Genomic DNA, 19,389 nt, shown 5'->3' with positions numbered 1-19,389 from the left:
ATTCAATAGGCTGCCTTTTCATTTTATTGATGGCTTCCATTAATGTGCAGAAGCTTTTTGGTTTCATGCAGTCCAATTTGTTTACTTCTGTTTTTTTTTTCTTGTGTCTTTCTAATCAGGTGCAAAAATAAAATCACTAAGATTGATATCAGGAAGCTTATCATCTCTTTTCATCTAGGAGTTTTATAGTTTCTGGTCTTACCTTCAAGTCCTTAATTCATCTTGAGTTAATTTTTATATATAGGGTAAGACAATGGTCCAATTTTATTATTTTGTATGTAGCTGTGCTATCTTCCCTGCATCATTTATTGAAGACACTGTCTTTTCCCTATTGTATATTCTTGCCTTCTTTGTCTTAAATTTTCTATATGTGGGGTGTTATTTCTGGGCACTGTATGCTGTTCCATTGATGTATGTGTTCTGTTTTCATATCAGTGTCTTACTGATTTGATTACTGTAGCTTTGTGATAATAGTTTGAAATCAAGGAATGTGATACCAATGGTATTGTTGTTTTTTTTTTTTTTTCAAAATTGCTTTGGCTATTGGGGGATCTCATATGGTTCCATACATATTTAAAATTATTTAAGTTATGTGAAAATGTTATTGGAATTTTGATAGGGATTACATTTAATTAGTAGATTGCTTTGTGTGTTATGGACATATTAACAAAATTATTCTTCCCATTCATGATCACAGAATATCATTCCATTTATTGTGTCTTATTCAGTTTCTCTCATCAATATCTTATCATATTCTGTATACAGGCACTTCACCTCTTTGGTTAAATTTATTTCCAGTATTTTTTGTTGCAGTTATAAATGGCATTACTTTTTAAATTTATCTTTCTGATAGTTTGTTAGTGTAGAGATGTGCAATAGATTTTTTAAAATTATACTCCATTGATTATGCTATTACAGTTGTCCCAATATTCCCCCTTTGCCCCCTAGCACCTAGCACCCCACCCCACTCTCTCAGGCAGTGCCCACACCACTGTTGACATGTCCATGGGTCATGTGTATAAGTTCTTTGGCTACTCCATTTCCTATACTGTACTTTACACTCCCATGGCTATTCTGTAAGTGCCTATTAGTACTGCTTAATCTCCTCACCCCCTCACCCATTCCCCACAAGCCTCTCCCTCTGACAACCATCAAAACACTTTTAACATTAATTTCATATCCTGCAACTTTATTGAATTCATTAGTTCTAACATTTTTGGTGGAGTCCTCAGAATTTCCTATATATATTCTCATGTCATCTGAAAATAGTGACCATTCTACTTCTGTCTGTCGAACTGGATAACTTTTTTTCCTTGCCTAATTGATGTGAATAGAACTTCCAATAGTATTTTGAAAAAAGTGGGGAGAATGGGCATTCTTGTCTTCTTTCTGATCTTAGACAAAAAAATTAAAACGTTTTTCACCATTAATATGATTGTAGTTGCTTTTAAGATTTTATCTTTAAATTTTGTCATTTTAATTATAATGTATCTTGGAGTGGATATCTTCGGGTTCTAGTTCATGGAACTTTCTCAGCTTTCTGGACCTAGGTTTCTATCTCCTTCCCCAGGGTGATGAAGATTTCAACCATTACTTCTTGAGAAAGTTTTCTACTCCTTTCTCTCCCTCTTCTCCTTCTGGGACCACTGCAATGTGAATGTTATTTAGCTTGATTTTGACTCCTAAGTTTCTTCAGCTGCCTTCATTTTTTAAAATTCTTGTTTCTTTTGCTGCTCCCTTTGTGGTTTTCAGTGCTCTGTCTTCCAGCTCACTGATTCTTTCTTCTGCTCCATACATTCTTTTATTGAGAATCTTACTTTTGTATTTTTCACTTTATTGTTTTCTTCAGCTCTGTGACTTCTGTTCGGTGTTATCTTACATTTTCTATTTTGTTGTTGTTCTCAATTTGTTCAACCATTCCTCTCTTGCATGATGGGTATCTCCACAACCACTACTTTGAATTTTTTTTCAGTTAAATTACTTATCTTTGTATCATTAAGGGCTTTTTCTGAGGTTTTGTCTGGAGATTTCTTTCAGAACCTAATTCTTTGTTTCCTCATTTTTCTTTTACTTAGTCTTGAAGAAGTGATCTTGTATAGGTGATGGATCTTATCTTTAAATTTTGCTCTAACTCCTCGTTGTCTCTTGAACCTTTGCAATTGTCTAAATGGCCTGATTAATTCTTGATAGGTCCTCATTGTTGAAGGTATGCTAAGACCTGTCAGTGTTCCAAGGGTAAGAATCTCATTTAGCAAGCAGTTTCAGGCTGATTGGAAGCTAGACCCTGAAGAAGCATTTGGATATATGGACAAATGTATATAGTCCTTTGGGGCAAGGATCATAAGTCCTGTAGGTCTCTAGACCAGGAGATCTGGGGTGACAGTTGCAAAAACTGAGGCTCTAAACAAAGGCGTAAGCTCCTTTCTGGTAGGTGTATTTGAGCCACAGTAAAGGTAAGGGAATGGGCAAGGAGTGTCTGTCTCTTGCTTTTGTTCACTGGAAGTGCTTTTGTAACCTGTAGTTGTGTGTGAAACCTGAAGCCTATCCCTCAAGGGAAGTAGAAATTGCTGTGATTATTCGCACTCATCTGCCCCATCCAGGAGGCAGGAGAGTGCTGCATTTCAGCAAGGCAGCAGCACAGTTCTGTGACTGCTCACCCGCACTGTCCTAGTAAGGCAGAACAAGACTGCTACATTGATGCTACTCACCTGAACTAGCTGGGTATGCAGAGAATGCAAAAATGGCATCCTCCTGCGCACCCTCCACTGGGTGGTGTTTCAACTGTCCCCTGTCCCTGCAGCCATGCTTTAGGGTTACTAAAACACTTCCTTCACATATAGTTGACGAAGTTTCCAATTGCTGCTTTTGCATTGGATCCCAGGTAGGTGAAACTTCACGTGAGCCCTTTAAAAGGAGAATCTTTGTTTCTTACACCCTTTTGGGTCTCTTAGATGTCAGCTCCATTGGTTTTCTAAGCCTAACACTTTGGGGGCTCATCTTTCAGGTGCAGATCCTAAGGGTTGGGGTGCTTGATGTGGGTCACAGACCTCTCTTTCTCCAGGAACAGAGTTGGGCTAGTGAGACCCTTTCCTGTTGTGTGCTGGGGGTTTGGATTTTAGTGCTACTATGTATCTGTTTGTACCTTTTTTTTTTTTTTTTACTTTTTTCATTGTGGCTTTTCTATCTTTTTGTGGAGGAACAGTTCATCTAATGTTCAAATTTTTTTCAGAGGGTAACTATCCATTTGTAGCTGTAGACTTGGTGGTCCTTGGTAGGAGGCAAGTTCCTATGTTGGCACCCCTAAGAGGAACAGTTTTTGCACAGAGGCGGCATGCATAATGGATTAGAGCTTGAACACTGACATTTTTTTAACTGCATTGAAATCATACATTTCAGGACACACATTTCACACACACACACACATTTCAGAAGTGTGCTCTCGGTCCTTTTTTATTTCATTTATGAGATGTATCTAGCAATACAGGTTAACAGTCCTTTATCTGAACTCTTAGGAGCAGATATGTTTCAGAATTTAGAAATAATGGATATGGATCCTATCTAAGTGATATGTGATAACCTAAACAGATCTGCAACATTTTGTACTTTTTGCAAAGAAATACATTAAGTCACTGTCAGTGGAATAAATAAAAATATAAGTAGCTTCATCTCAGTTCATATCAGTATGAATCTCTAAAAGGACTTGTCTGCCATCTTTATGAGAAAATAAACAACAACAAAAACAACTTTGGGTTTTTACTATATTTTTGAATTTTAGTATTGTGCTAAGAGTTTTTTAGATCTATAGTACCTATTTGCCTGAATTGTTTTGAGGACTGAAGGAAATAATTCATGTCTTCATAAGTTCTGACATGTGGTGAGTGCATATCGATTATTGTTACCACTATTGCTCTGGCATTTCTTTAGTAAGTAAAAAATTATTAGTGACTCACTCATTCCAGCACAAACTCATATGCTTGAACTTATTTTATTTGACACCAGATCACTCCTCAAATTATTTTTACAAAATGGACTTTGATAATTTTTCTGTGGAAACATTTTGAAACAAAAGTTGTGAAACTTGCTGTACTTTTTACTCATTCTTTGTATCGTCTGCCATTTGACCATAATTTCTCCTGTTTTTTGATTTTTTAAAACATTTCCTTTTTAAAATTTTCACCTGTCGTGTTCTAAGGATTTTGGTATGCTGTCTCAAGCCTCTCTTAACAAGGCATTTTATATATAATGGATCTTGAAAATCTGAAATCTTGATCGATTTTCATTCCATATATGCGATACTGTGTGTCTGTGTGTGTTTAAATAGACTCTTGTGAGGTATCCTAGGAAAATACCGTCACTTAAACTGATTCTTTCAGGAAATAGAATGCTTGCTTACAGTTTAATATTGATGTAGAATTTAGAAATGGTTTTTAGAGCAGTACTGAACTGTGTGGCAACTGATTTATTGCATATTCAAGAACAGTATTTGTGCTACATCTTAAAATCAAATTGTTTCTTTGTTATATAAATAATAAAGGTCTTTACAAGTTTCTTTTCAGAATCTCCTAATCCTGAAATGTTTTCTATAGTGTTCAGCTATAATTTTATATTTTTACCTCTTACTTAGCTCAAGCATTTTATTTATCAACAAAAAGAAAAATTAAGAAATAAAATTTATTATAATTATTTTATTTCTTGGAGAGAGAGAGAGAGAGATAAATCTGTTGTTCCACTTATTTATTCATTGATTGATTGATTCTTGTATGTTTCTTGACCAGGGACCAAATTCATGACCTTGGTATAAGAAATTATTTTATGTAAGTTAATCACATCTTATTTTTTTTTACTTTCACATTAATTTATTACACCTAAAGCTCATTTACTAAAATTTGTAATAACAACCATCCACTCCTGCTGTACTTATTGTTTAGCATCATTGCCTACTCACCATTGCTGTGCCTCACCAGGCAGAAACACTGAACTGCATGCAGGTCATCGGAGAAACCCTGGCATTTCCAACTTTGCACTGGCTTTCCCTTTGCCTGTAATAAATGTCCTCCTCTCCTTTTTTTTTTTTTTACCAGATCTTCAATCATAGGTGACCTTCACAACCCAAATTGAAAGTCCTTATTTTCAGAAGTGTTCTGTTGACAGTTCTAGGGGCATTTCTTTGTTTTACTTCTAATATCCTTTTACATTTTCTCTTTGTACATGTGTATTTTTGCATTTATTATATATTTTTTGCATTTATGATATTATGTAATTTTCCATTCTATTGTACCAATCTTTTATGAAATTCTTGAAATATGTGGCTTATTTATCTTTGTACTCCTTACAAAACATGCCTTATATTTTTGTTGATTTTAAGTGGGTTTAAAATAAGTCAGCTTTAAATTAAACTATGCCTGTTAGGTAAAGAATGATTCAGTTCATGGAAGGATTTAAATGCTAGCCTGAAATGTCTTGATAATGTGAATGATGAAGGAGGTGGAGGAAGAACACAAGAAGTTTAGACATAGACCTTGAGTTTGTGGTCCAGTGCACTAAGTCAATAGTAAGATTATGCAGGTGGGCCAAAGAAGAAAGATTAGATGTGAAGTATGAATCAAAAAGGAGAAAAGGTGGCTAAAGTCTAAAACAACAACAAAAAGTACATACAAAAATAACGATTACATCTTGAGGAATGCCACCATATTATGAGTTTATGTGATAGCAGTTTCATTGTATTAATGAGTCAAAAAGCTTAGATTTTATCCTTTTGAAGAATAAAAGGATTTTAAAAAAGAAATAATTCTACGAATTGTGAGGAGGCACATAGTAGATTGTGCTAGAGGAGGCTATGGGATTATCAGAAGGTTTTTTAAATGTAGGAATACCTGAGGCATGTTAAGGTCAGATAAAAATAGGATAGATTAAGGTTACAATATCAAACTATAGAGAGATTGAAAACATATAGCAAAATGGAAGTCATAGATCATATGATAAATAGAATAGCTTTGCCCTGAGACTGAAGATATGTATAAAGGTTTTTATGTCTTTAATGGGTGAATTTGTAGACTGGAGCACATAAAGTTGAAAAAGTTGCTGCATCATGCTGTTTCTCAGTAGACAAAAATGCAACTATCCAAGACAATGGCTAGTGGGAAGGTGAGGCTTCATCAGAATGATAAAAGTTAAGAACAATTGCTCTTGTAGCAAGAAGTGAAAGCAGACTAGAGATATCAAAGGATTATTAGGTAGCCCTGAAGATTTGAAAATGAGGCTGGACCCATTGAATCTACAGGGTCACAAATCTGCAAAGAAGCTTTTGTGAGGGTCTCTGGATAAAATGGAAATAGGTGACTACATTAATGCAAGTTTAAATTTTGTCAGGGACAGTATTACCTGGACAAAAGAAAGAATATGAAACAAGTAAGTTAACATATCATTCTGATAATAATTGAAAGAATGAACATTAATTTGAATGTGAGGCAGAGAAAGTGCAAGAGGTTCGATTCTGAGTTATGATGTGCCTGATTGTAATAGTTAATGAGCTTTTCTAGAAAATGGGACAAAGGCAAACTTTTGATTGTGGACAGTTAGTGTAGAAATGTCTTAGAAATATAGACTTCTGGCAAGATGGAGGAATAGGTGGACTCACTGTACCTCCTCGCACAACCAAGATTAGAAGAACAATAATTTACAGACAGTATAACACCCAGAACTGACAGAGAATTTATCTGAATGGAAGTCGGACAGCCAAGAAGTTGAAGTAGACCTGAACAACCAGACTGGTAGGAGGGGCCGAGGATGACCCTGGTGGGCTCGGGTCTGTGGCGCCCCGAGGTCGGGGAAAACTTGGCTCGAAATCCGCGCCACAGCTATCCAGTGCGTAAGAACGCAGTGGTGGTCCCTGAGTATGCAAGCTGCGGCTGGCGGACCCAGTGAGGCAGCAATCGTGGACCAGGGCAGAACTCACAGCACAGGATCCCAGAGAAGGGTCTGAGATCCCCGGAGAACGGAACTACCGCCCTTGTTCCCTCCCATCCCCGCTTCCGCCCCCGCCCCCACATATAACGTCACAATCTAGTGACTGGGGTGCCCAGCCCCGTGAACACCTAAGGCTCTGCCCCACACTGTAACAAGAGTGACCAGACCGGGAAAAAAAAGAAAAAATAAAAGGAGAGAAGGGAGAGATATGTTTCCAACGGAGCAGATCAGTCCCCCAGGACTCATCCTTTTGAGCGACTAAGAAATAGCCAATCTATCAGATGCACAGTTCAAAATACTGGTGATCAGAAAGCTCACGGAATTGGTTGATTTTGGGCGCAAATTAAATGAAAAGATGCAGGTTACCATAAAGGAAATGCAGGAAGATACACGGAGGAGAGCCAATAGTGAAGGGAAGGAAACTGAGTCTCAAAACAATACAGTGGACCAGAAGGAAGACAAAATCAACCAAGCAGGAAAACATGATGAAATAAGAATTCAGAAAAATGAGGAGAAGCTTACGAACATCCAGGATATCTTTAAATGTTCCAACATCCGAATTTTAGGGGTACCAGAAGGGGAAGGGGAAAAGCAGCAAATTGAGCACGTATTTGAACAAATAATAAAGGAGAACTTCCCCAATCTGGCAGAGGAAATAGTCTTCCAAGAAATCCAAGAAGCTCATAGATCCCCAAAGAAGTTGGACCCAAGAAGAAACACACCAAGGCACATCATAATTACATTAGCCAAGGTAAAAATGAAGGAGAGAATCCTAGAAGCAGCAAGAGATAAGGGGACAGTCACCTACAAAGGAGTTCCCATCAGACTGTCAGCTGATTTCTCAAAAGAGACCTTACAGGCAAGAAGGGGCTGGAAAGAAATATTCCAAGTCATGAAAGACAAGGACCTACATCTCAGATTGCTCTATCCAGCAAAGCTTTCATTTAGAATGGAAGGGCAGATAAAGTGCTTCTCAGATAAGGTCAAGTTAAAGGAGTTCATCATCACCAAGCCCTTATTTTATGAAATGCTAAAGGGACTTCTCTAAGAAAAGAAGATAATGAAAAAACATGCATAGTAAAAGGACAGCAAACTCACAATTATTAACAACCATACCTAAAGCAAAACCAAAAGAAACTAAGCAAACAACTAGAACAGGAACAGAACCACAGAAATGGAGGTCACATGCAGGGTTAGCAACAGGGGGTGGAAGGAGGAGAGAGGGGGAAAAGGTGTAGAGAATAAGTAGCATAGAATGTAGGTTGAAAATAGATAGGGGAAGGGCAACAATAGTACAGGAAATGTAGAAGCTAAAGAACTCACAAGTATGACACATGGACATGAACTAAAGGGGGGGAATGTGAGTGGGAGAGGGGGTACAGGGTGGAGGGGAGAGAAGGGGGAAATGGGACAACTGTAATAGCATAATCAATAAAATATATATAAAAAAGAAATGTCTTAGAAATACCTTGATGTCTCCAGGGTTCACCTTGGTTATGGATTCTATAGTGATATATGTATGTTCTGCATAGAGATTTCTTTTCAGATTGGGCTTCTATAGTAGAATATTAGCCTAGCATTATCTTTTGTTGTTAACCATGTGTAGAATTAGGTCCATGTGATATTTATATAGGAAAATATCTCAGTAAATATGTATTTTACAATTAAAATTGAAGCACGAGTTTCAGGTCTCAGTAATTGATTGTAGTGCCCTGATTAATGTTTCGGTTTTCATTATTTCATAACAAACTTTTTGTTCATATTTGTATAAGCATTTCTTAGACAAGGGGTTTGTTAGGATAGCCAGAACATGCTTTCTACCTTGCCTTATTTTTTATTAGGAAAGAACCAGACAAAATTAAATGAATCATCTTTAAACTGTACCATTATCTTTTGTAACCTTTTATGAGTAAGAAGCAGTTTCTGACTTATAAATTTTGCATCTAATATTTTATTTACACCCATCACTGCTGACAAATCCTAACAGAAATAGTTGGAATTAGCAATAACTCACCTTCCCATATCGTTTTTTTGTTAGCAACTTCCTTTCATGTGCATTATCTCATGTCACTGAAGTGCATTCAACTCTGAAGCAAAGATGGCTCATTTTAATGCTTAAACAGGTGGTAAAAATGATTGTCAATTTATCGATGATGGTAATAATTCATGAAAATAAATTTTCTCTTTGATAAAAGAAAAATAATATGCAATGATTATGCTTCCATAAATAATACAAAGTAGATTTGAAATGTCTTATGTAAACATACAAAATTCTATATATAAAATCCTAACTATAGGCTACAGAGAATTCAGAAACCTTATGAAAATTAGTTGAACATAACATAGTCTGAAATTTTATGCCAAAAACAATTCACTAGATTGTCTTGAACAAATGACTTTATCTTTTTGTTTTGCTTTTTAATATTTATTTTATTTCATATTAACAACTATTGGTAGAATTAAGATTGGTGATTGGTTTTTTTATTGTCCAACTACAATTGTCCCCATTTTCTCTCCATCATGCTCCCCCATCCCACCTAAAATTGGTAACTAATTAATAATTAATTATAACAGTATGAAATAAAAATAAGAATTTAGGTAGGGAAAATATTTTTTAAAACTACTCTTAAGGAACTCATACTTTGGTAGAGTATATACTTATCATAGAAAGGTAAAGGTACAGTAATGATCTCTTCTTTCCTAATCCACAAATGTGCCATCGCAATACCATGGATGCAATAAATACTAGATAAGTTAGCATTCAACAGTTGTCGTGTTATATGCCATCACGGAGCCTACAGTCTAATATGAGGAGGTGGGTGTGATCAAGTAATTAACAGAAATGTAAAACTTCAGTTGTGTATGACAAGAGGAGCAACATAATGGAGGACTCTAAGGTAGTGTTGGTGGTTAAAGATGCTTCTCTGAGGAAGCAGTGGCTGAGCTGAAGTGTGAAACATGTGTGGAACTGACCATGATGAGCATGTTGGGGGCCCCATGGCAGGAACAGGTTTGGTTAATGCAGAATGCTGAGGGAGGGGTCAGGTGGCTGGCAGAGGGAGTAAAGTGGAGCATGGTACAAGATGAGCCCAAGTGCCAGGTGAACAGCAAACCATTGATTATACTACCTACATTTGTGTAAAGACTATTGGTGACTGGGGGGCAGGGCAGGGATGGAGTGGAAGCTGGAGACTGTGATCTGAGTTTGTTTTTATTTTTAAGATATCACTGTGGTTGTAGCATAGAGGAGACGCTGGAGAGGGCTGACAGTATGTATGTTCATGAGCTGCACAAACAACATCAGACCACGTATGCAACCATGGTCCCATATGACTATAATGGATCTGAAAAATTCCTCTCACCTCGTGCCATCATAGCCATCATAATCCCATGATGCAACACATTACTCACATGTTTGTGGTGACGCTGGTATAAACAAACCTACTCTGCTCCCAGTTGTATAGAAGTATAGCACATACAGTTATGTACAGTACACAGTATTTGATAATAATGACAAATGTTACCAGTTTATATATTTATTATACAGTACTTATTGTTATTTTAGAGTGTACTCTTTCTAGTTGTAAAAATGTTTGCTGTAGAACAATATGCAGTACTAAGCTGGCAGCAGCCTCATACATCTTGTGTTTACTGTGTCTATTGATTGTATCATTTTCTCTTGAGCTTAATATCATGTTCCTTTCTACAGTAACATGCTGTTCAGGATTGTAGCCTAGGAGCTATAGGCTATACCTATCCTATACCTAGGTGTGTAATAGGCTGTACCATCTATGTATACTGTGTAATGTTCACACAAGGATTAAATCACCTATGGATGCATTTCTTGAATTGTGGCAGTCCATCATTTTGAATTGTATCCCCATCATTAAGCAGTCCAAGACAGTATAAATACATAAGTGGACAAGGAGAAAGATAATGGCAACTTGGATGTAGAAAAGTAGAGGCAGATTTGAGATGTAATTATCAGATAAAATAGAGATGAATTGCTAATGATTTTAGCAATCACTTCCTTGTCTTTCTTGTGAAGGCAAGGAAAAGATGTCAAAGAGAACATCTTGATTTCTTAACTTGTTAATTAGAAGATGTTGGCACCATCCCCTGAGTTTGGATCTACCCTGAGTCCCCAAAAAGACAGTAGTTTGATGTTTGTTGAGACACCATAAATGCCATGTTAAGTAGGTCATGGTAGTGGGAAACACCATTTCCCTGGTCTCATATGTATGAGGAAAAACTTCCAAAACAATAACATGCTGGGACTTTCACCAACCTTTGACTCAGTCATCTCCAGTGTAGTGGGAAGATTATATTTGGTTATCAATTTTGGAGGAAGAACTGATATAAGCATATTCCTCTCTACCTTCCCCAATCCCCTTCTCCTCTTCTCTTTGTCTCTGCCTCTGTTTCTTTTGTAGGCTATGGGGCATATCTATTCATTGTCAGAGAGTTTAAGAGCTTAATTAGTGACTCTCTGCTACTTGAAATAGACTTGGAGTTGTCCTTCATGCTTGTGACAACATAGACAATTCTGTTCTTTTCAGATGTGGTATGTTGCAAGCCTGTTTTGTTCACAGATATAACCTGGGCTCTAATCAGTCTACTAGAAATAAAGCTAACATATTAACCCTCCATTTGTTTTCCTTGTGATTGTCTCTTAATTGGCTTTTAAGTTATGTGGGAAAGAGAATGTGATTTAGACTCCTAAGCACTCTTACAGGTAGCTCAAGACATGAGTAATCTGCCTCTAGAAGTGATCGTTGCTGATATGGATGTGCCTGCCTTGGGGGAGAGTGGAGAAAGAGTGTTATTTACCTACATCTTACTGTCTAATGGCAATTGAATGTCAGCCCTGGTAAATTAAGATAACAACCAAAATAAATAGAGGGAATAAATTTAAACAACATGTACATTTGCGAATTTAGCAGATGCCCTAAGAGCTGGAGGTCAGGTTGAAGTAGTATCTGGTCCTATTTGATGATGGTGATAGGTTCAAGTGGGAAATACCCCTTTGAAGAAATATCTTTGTGCTGATGCTTCAAGTTGAGAGAAGTCAGAAAACATAATTGAATGAGAATCCTTTGGGAGGAAGCAAATAGCACACGATTGCAAAAGGCCTACCTCCTTCCTTTTCCTTTACAGTCCATCCCCCAAAACCAGTACTTATGGAGCGGCATTCACTTGAAGAAGGAAGGCTCTACCAGAACCAGCCTAGGATAGTCAGTATGCTGGTTCTTTATATGATAAATAGTAGTAATTGTCAGAAAAGAAATTCTGAAAATTTAAAAATATACCTATTTTAATTACTTGAATAATTCTTGACATTGTTGTTCTTTGAAAATATAAGGAGGGTATTTCATCAGTCTCTTGTCTTTACTATGAAGTGTCATTAAGCTCAAACTATGAATTGGTTAAAATATAGTTCTAATATATAATTTAATCTTAGGGCTTATAACACATTTGCATTGAATAGGCTTTAGCTGTTCCTTAAAAAAATCAGTTGTTCAAAAGGTATCCAACAGGAAAAATTATTTTCTTTTATAGAATCCTGCCTGAATACACACCCATTCTTGACAGTTTGCTAGGTAACATACCAGAACTTTGCTAGGTAATATACATAACACTAAACTATAATATAAACTTCATCAGATTGATTTATTTTGTATATGGTACATCTCTCTTGGAATTATCCCAATACACATACAGACAATAAGGTTTAATATCTAGAGTGGTGCCATTGTGCACACAGCAGGTGATAAATAGTGCAAAGACTCAAGGAGTTTGATGACAATTTTGTTATTCCATCTAAGCTCCAAAACAATATAGGAGTCATTATTCCTGAATACCAATTATTAGCATTTTTTAAAAAAATGCTAACAGGCCCTGGCTGGTATAGCTCAGTGGATTGAGTGTGGGCCTGTGAACCAAATGGTCCCTGGTTTGTTTCCTAGTCAGGGCACATACCTGGGTTGCAGGCCAGGTTCCCAGTGCAGGGCACACGAGAGACAACCACACATTGATGTTTCATTCCCTCTCTTTCTCCCTTTCCCTCTCTCTAAAAAAATAAATAAATAAAACATTTTAAAATATATTTATATTTTACAAAAAACATGTATGCATGTGTATATATATACATAAAAAGATTTAAAAATGCTAACAAAGGGGGGATCACATGCTTATAAGATACATTGTATTTTTGTTGGATAAAAGGGTTTTTCCATGTTTGATATGCTTCCAATTAATTTTAATCCCTAGTTATATTGTTCACATAATACATAAATATATAAATCAATTACAAATAGCAAATGATAGCTTTTCAAATAGACCAAGCTTCTTTGGAACTCACACAGCATTTTTTAAAAACACTTTTTCTGCTAGTTACTGAATTGAGCATGTAAAGGTGAGAACAGCTCTTGATTTTCCTCAGTTCTATCACTTATTCTTTCATGTGGCTGGTTAATAAGTGTTTCCATATAGTACATGACACCTGAGAGCATTGTTATCTTTCATTAATTATATTTATTAATCACAATTATGTAAATAATGGTAAGTAATATTTATAGAGTGCTATTTATGTGCCATGATCTGTGCATATTTTTATATATTTATTAATTAAATGAGTACCTCATGTGTGCCTTCTGCATGTCTGGTACTTGGGTGCATCTTAGTGGGAGAAGAGATATATGTTGTAGGAGTTAGAATTGATATAATTGTTGGAGAAGATTGGGAAATAAACATGGAGGGGAGAGTTAGAGAATTGAGACAAGTTTAAGAATCAGCCTTCCTAAAGCAGTGCCGTTGTTGGCATAGGAGAGGTCATGCTAGAATACTAAAAACAAAAGTATGTTCACTTACTTAAGTGGGACTGCAAATGGGAACTTACGGGTAAGTCAGTTAGAAAGTTTTACCTCTGTGAGTTCTATTCTGTTTTGGTCCACTGTCAAGTGACTCATAGTGGGCTTAACTAAGGCTGGTTGGTATACTACTAGTACTAAGTACTACTAGTTGGAAGGAAGAACTGAACACAGGAAAGAAGAGAGTTAGAACAGACTGGATTCTTCTCGGAACCTCTGCATCACTCTATCTGATGCCAAATCATGCCTAGAGAGCAATGATAATTGCTTCGCTTTCATTTCCTAAATCTTTTGCAAGTTTTACTTTTGTCTCTTTAACCCTTAAAGGGAAGAGGAGGAAGAAAGATATTGTTCTAGACACTGGGTTTTCAGAAATGAGTGAATAAGAAAGAAAAAGTCACTGGCTTCTTATAGCTTACATAGTAGTTACAGAGTTAGAAAATAATCAAATAAGTGTTTCATTTAATGTCAAGCAGTGGAAAGTGCAGCAAAAATAGTTAAACCATATAGAGAGTAGACAAGAGTGAACCAAGAGCAGACACATGGAGATGGAGGCTGTTGCGGTTGTCTGGGTGAAAGATGGTAATAGCCACAAGGGGAGGATGGTCTGGCCATCTTAGTGGTGAGAAGTGGTCCTGTCCTAAGTTCCTTTTATGGGTAGAGCTACATAACAGGATTTGCTGATGGGATGACCACTAGTTGTTTTGATGCTAATGCTTTTGAGCAATAAGTAAAATTTTAGTGGTGCTTGAAGAGTTGGGGAAGGATGTTGCCCTAGTGTGTTTTAGGTAAAATTAAGGCCTACTGGAAGTCAAAGTAGAGACTTCATGTTGTTTAGGCAATTATACAGAAAGGAGTTAAGATTGGAGGACAGGTGAAACTTGAAGTGTGCATGTTTGAGTTATCTGAGTCTATAATGCATTTAAAGACAGACAGGAAGTGATGTAAAGTTCAAAAACAGAAGAGGTATTATGTTCTGGTGTCATGTGCTTAAACAGACCGGGTAATACTTCTCATGCATAATCTTACCTAAATCCCACTTTTCTTTATAGAACATTAGAGCTATTTTTCAATAAATGTTCAATACTCTAGAATACATTTTAAAAACTATGGAAGTGGGGTGCAGAAAAAACAGGATAGTTAAATTATAAAGCCAAAAATAAGTTAGTGCAGATGTGTTGAATAGAGACTTTGATAGAGATAAGTTGAAGATTTGTCCTAAATAACTAAAACAAGAGGAACACCACAATTAATTAAAGTAACTAAATGAGAAGATTTAGTGTATTCATGAAAGAAGAGAGACTGAAAATGAGAAGTTGCACTGAAAGTAATCCTCAAGGCTGTGGAGCTACCATTGCATTTGGAAGTAGTATTCAAACCACTTCATTTTGCTCTGGCTGGCATGGCTCAGTGGGTTGAGCACCAGACTGTGAAGCAAAGGGTCACTGGTTTGATTCCCAGTTAGGGCACATGTTTGGATTGTGGGCCAAGTTCCCAGTAGGGGGCATGCGAGAGGCAACCACACATTAATGTTTCTCTCGTTTTCTTTCTCTTTCCCTTCCTGCTAAAAATAAATAAAATCTTAAAAAAAAAAAAAAAAAACACAACCCACACACTTCATTTGAATTGCCTGGGATAGCATTACCTAACACAACAGATAGCATTTGGGTTTCTTCTGACATCCTTTTTCTGAAATGGAATTCAATGAAAACAATCTAACAGGAGCCCAAGCAGTCTGATACAACTTCATAATTCTCTAGTAGTCTACCTTTATCTGTGATAAAATTAGTTAGTTTTAGGTAATCTTCCACAAAGTTTTCTCAACCAGGATTTGATAATGATTGGAGAAAAATGAGCCCAAGTTTATCCTTTCAACAAAGGACCTGTACTTTTTTTTCCCCTCTCCACCTGTGAGCTACATATGGGACCATGTATTATATCTTTTTTATATTCTTTAGGGAATTGTATGTAGACTGGAAAATACTCTGTGATCTTCCTGTGATATGGTAAGATAACAAACTCCTTTGAATAATTAAATTGTCTTTATAAATTATGTTCCAAACTTTTGGTGGTGATAAACTTGGTAGCTAAGAACTACTCACAATAATGACTAGAGTGATAAACTAAAGTAATTCCCTATGATGAGAGACAAACACACAACAAAAGTACAGTAGTTGGGAATACACTGTCACACATCTTAAAAAAATAAATTTACAACCCCACACCACAACTCAGTAGGAAGAAAGTCTTAAGTCAATTTAACAGTCTTACTTCCTTGCCATTTCTACAAGGGGATACTGTTCTTTTGAACTGAATGAAAATACAAGGGCATGTTTCTAACTCCTTTAATTATTTCAACAAACAATTGTCCACTTACATGAGTAGTTCTGACAACAAAAGAACTATCTTTTATACTCCCACAAGTAAGCAAAGACTCAAAAGTTGCTTGTAAAGAGAGGAGCTAATGACTATTATCCCTATTTACTAGAAATAATATAATATAATCAATGAGAATAAAACATTATTTCCATAACTATATTGTATTTTAAGGGTAAAATTAAATTTTAAATTGTTGTTAAACAATTAGGCAGTTAAAATTTCAGTTGTGCTGAATTCAGCAGAATCTCTGAGGTTATGGTAATTACAGGAATTTTCTTGGCTACTAAGCAAAAAAGTATCTTATGTAAAATAATTTAAATGTAATTTTCTGTGGAAAGGAAGTAAGGAAAATGATTTTTCCACATGAATATGATTATTAAGTAGACAACAGGAAATTCAACCACGAAACCCTTCTTTGAAGTATGTTATCAGGTGGCTGGATTAGATATGGCACTTAATCATTGTATTATCCATAGCACTGTAGGAACAGCTCTCCTTACCGTCTGAGATGTGTCCAAATCCTATCCCTTATCTTTCTCTTTAACAGCACACTTCAGCACCTGGGCAACTGGTGTACAAATGCAATGACTACTTCAAATTCAAACACACAGTTCAGCTTTTCCATGGCCTTTATGAAGGCTGTCCAGAGGGTATCCAGTCATGTAATATGAAAAATAGAGATATTTATTGAAGAAGTTACAAGAAACGTTATGCAAAGGACAGTGACCCCTCAGTTCCCTTCAAAGTAGGCAGCTTGAGACCTTACACAGTTCTCCCAATCGCCATTAGCTGCCACATCATATTTTCCTGAATCTCATCTGTGGTTTAAAATCACTTCCCTTTCAAAGATGATTTTGGTTTTTTGGGAGAAGCCAGAGGTCACAGGGTGCTAAATCTGAGCTGTAGGAGAGCTGAGTCACCTGGGTGATTTGATTTTACCAATAACTCTACAATAGATGTGATGAATGAGTGGGTGTGTTGTTGTGATGAAGCTGCCAGTCACCATTTGCCCATAGCTGCAGTCTTCTGAATAAATCCAAATAGCTTCTACAGAGGAATGAATGTTCAAGTGTAATGCAAAATTTGATGCATATTTGTTGCTCTACTTAGTCATTTCGAATATGATGGCCACAGTCCACACACTCACTCAAAGGCGTCTGCTGACCCCAATGACTAGTACAGTGAGGTCATCGTTGTTCACACATGTGCATTCCAGTCCACTGTATTTGGCTGCCAGGTTATATCGATGTTGCACAAAACATTCTTGTTATGTTAACAGTGGTTGGACTTTTCTGGACAGATCTCATATACCTGATACATCCGTTGAATGTAGTTTCTTCACATATTAGATCAGTTTCATATGTCCAAAATTCATGTCGGATTTTATGAAAATGTAATTATTAAGGAGTCTCTGGAGCATTCACTGACAATCAACATTAAAATAATTAGAGCAGCACAGACACATAGGACTTACATGTGCATAGAGTGTGAGATAGCATGTTGTGCAGAAAAGTTTTATGTGATGACTGAAGCATAAAAATGGGAATTAGGGCAGAAAAAGTAAATGTGTAGTTAAGGATTCATTAAAACTATAGCTGAGAATAATGGAAAACTGCAGCTATAACAAACCTAGTGTGCTCATTTTAAATGAAAGCAGTAATCAGCCCTGGCTGGTGTGGCTCAGTGGATTGAGTGCTGGCCTGCAAACCAAATGGTCACTGGTTCGATTCCCAGTCAGGGCACATGCTAGGGTTGCAGGCCAGATCCCCAGTAAGAGGCTCATGAGAGGCAATCACACATTGATGTTTCTCTCCCTCTCTTTTTCCTTCTCTTCCTCTCTCTCTAAAAATACATAAATAAAATTGTAAAAAAAAAAATAAATGGAAGAAGTAATCAGAGTCCCAAGGCTAAAAAGCTGGATTACAGACTTAGTAAAGCCTTCATATATATAAAAGTGGTAGTTTCATGTGAATGGAAAGATAGTGTTTTTTTAAGTATACTTTATTGATTATGTTATTATAGCTGTCCCAATTTTTCCTCTTTGTCCTCTCTACTCGGTACCCCCATTCACTTCAGCTATCCCCCCTTGTTTCCTGTCCATGGGTCATACATATAAGTTCTTTGGCTTCTCCATTTCCTATGCTATTCTTGATATTGCCATGTTGATTTTGTACCTACCAATTATACTTTTTAATCCCTGCACCTTTACCCCAGTCTCCTCTTTCCGCCTCCCAGCTGATCAACCTCTAAATAATCTCCACAGCTAGGATTCTGTTCCTGTTCTGGTTGTTTGCTTTGTTTGTTTGTTTTTTACTCAGTTATTCATAGGTGTGGATTTGTTGCCCTTTTAATGTTCATAGTTTTTATCTTTTTCTTAAATAACTCACTTTAATATTTTATGTAAAAATGATTTCGTGATGATGAACTCCTTCACCTTTACTTTGTCTGGGAAGCACTTTTTCTGCCCTTACATTCTAAATGATAGCTTTGCTGGATGGAGTAATCTGGGTTGTAGGTCCTTGCTTTTCATCACTGAATGCTTCTTGCCAGTCCCTTCTTGCCTGCAAAGTTTTTTTTTTTTTGAGAAATCAGCTGATAGTATTATGGGAACTCCTTTGTAGGTAACTCTCTGCTTTTCTCTTGCTGCTTTTAAGAGTCTCTCTTTATCTTTAATTTCTGGCATTTTAATTATGATGTGTCTTGGTGTGGTCCTCTTTGGGTCCAACTTGTTTTAGACTCTATGCTTTGCTAAGTTAAGGAAATTTCTTTCACTATTTTTTGAAATGAGTTTTCAATTTCTTGCTCTTCTTCTGCTCCTTTTTGGCATAACTATGATTCAGATGTTGGCACATTTGGAGACGTCTCAGAGTTTTTTTATACTATCCTCAGTTTTTAAAAATTTCATTTCTTCTTTCTGTTCTGGTTAAATGTTTATTTCTTCCTTATGTTCCAAATCGTTGATTTGAATCCTTGCTTCCTTCCCTACACTGTTGGTTCTCTGCAGATTTTTCTTTATTTCCCTTAGTGTAACCTTCATTCCTTCCTTTATGTTGTTGCCATACTCAGTGAGTTCTTTGAGTATCATGATCATCAGTGTTTTCAACTCTGCATCTGATAAGTTGGCTATCTCTGTTTTGTTTGGTTCTTTTTCTGTTTTTTTTCCCCCTGTTGTTTC

General features: G+C 36.5%; 1 protein-coding gene across 2 annotated transcripts in view; it reads left to right on the top strand.

Moving 5' to 3' along the window:
- The window catches only part of GRID2 (glutamate ionotropic receptor delta type subunit 2), a 1,446,155-nt gene that overhangs the window by 116,067 nt on the left and 1,310,699 nt on the right, over window positions 1-19,389 (top strand). The gene's annotated exons all lie outside the window — the stretch shown is intronic.

The sequence above is a fragment of the Phyllostomus discolor genome, chromosome 1 (genome assembly GCF_004126475.2).
Source record: "Phyllostomus discolor isolate MPI-MPIP mPhyDis1 chromosome 1, mPhyDis1.pri.v3, whole genome shotgun sequence".
NCBI classification, from domain to species: Eukaryota; Metazoa; Chordata; class Mammalia; order Chiroptera; family Phyllostomidae; genus Phyllostomus; species Phyllostomus discolor.
The sequence above is the reverse complement of the archived record's forward strand: the minus strand, read 5'-3'. Positions and strand labels throughout refer to the sequence as shown.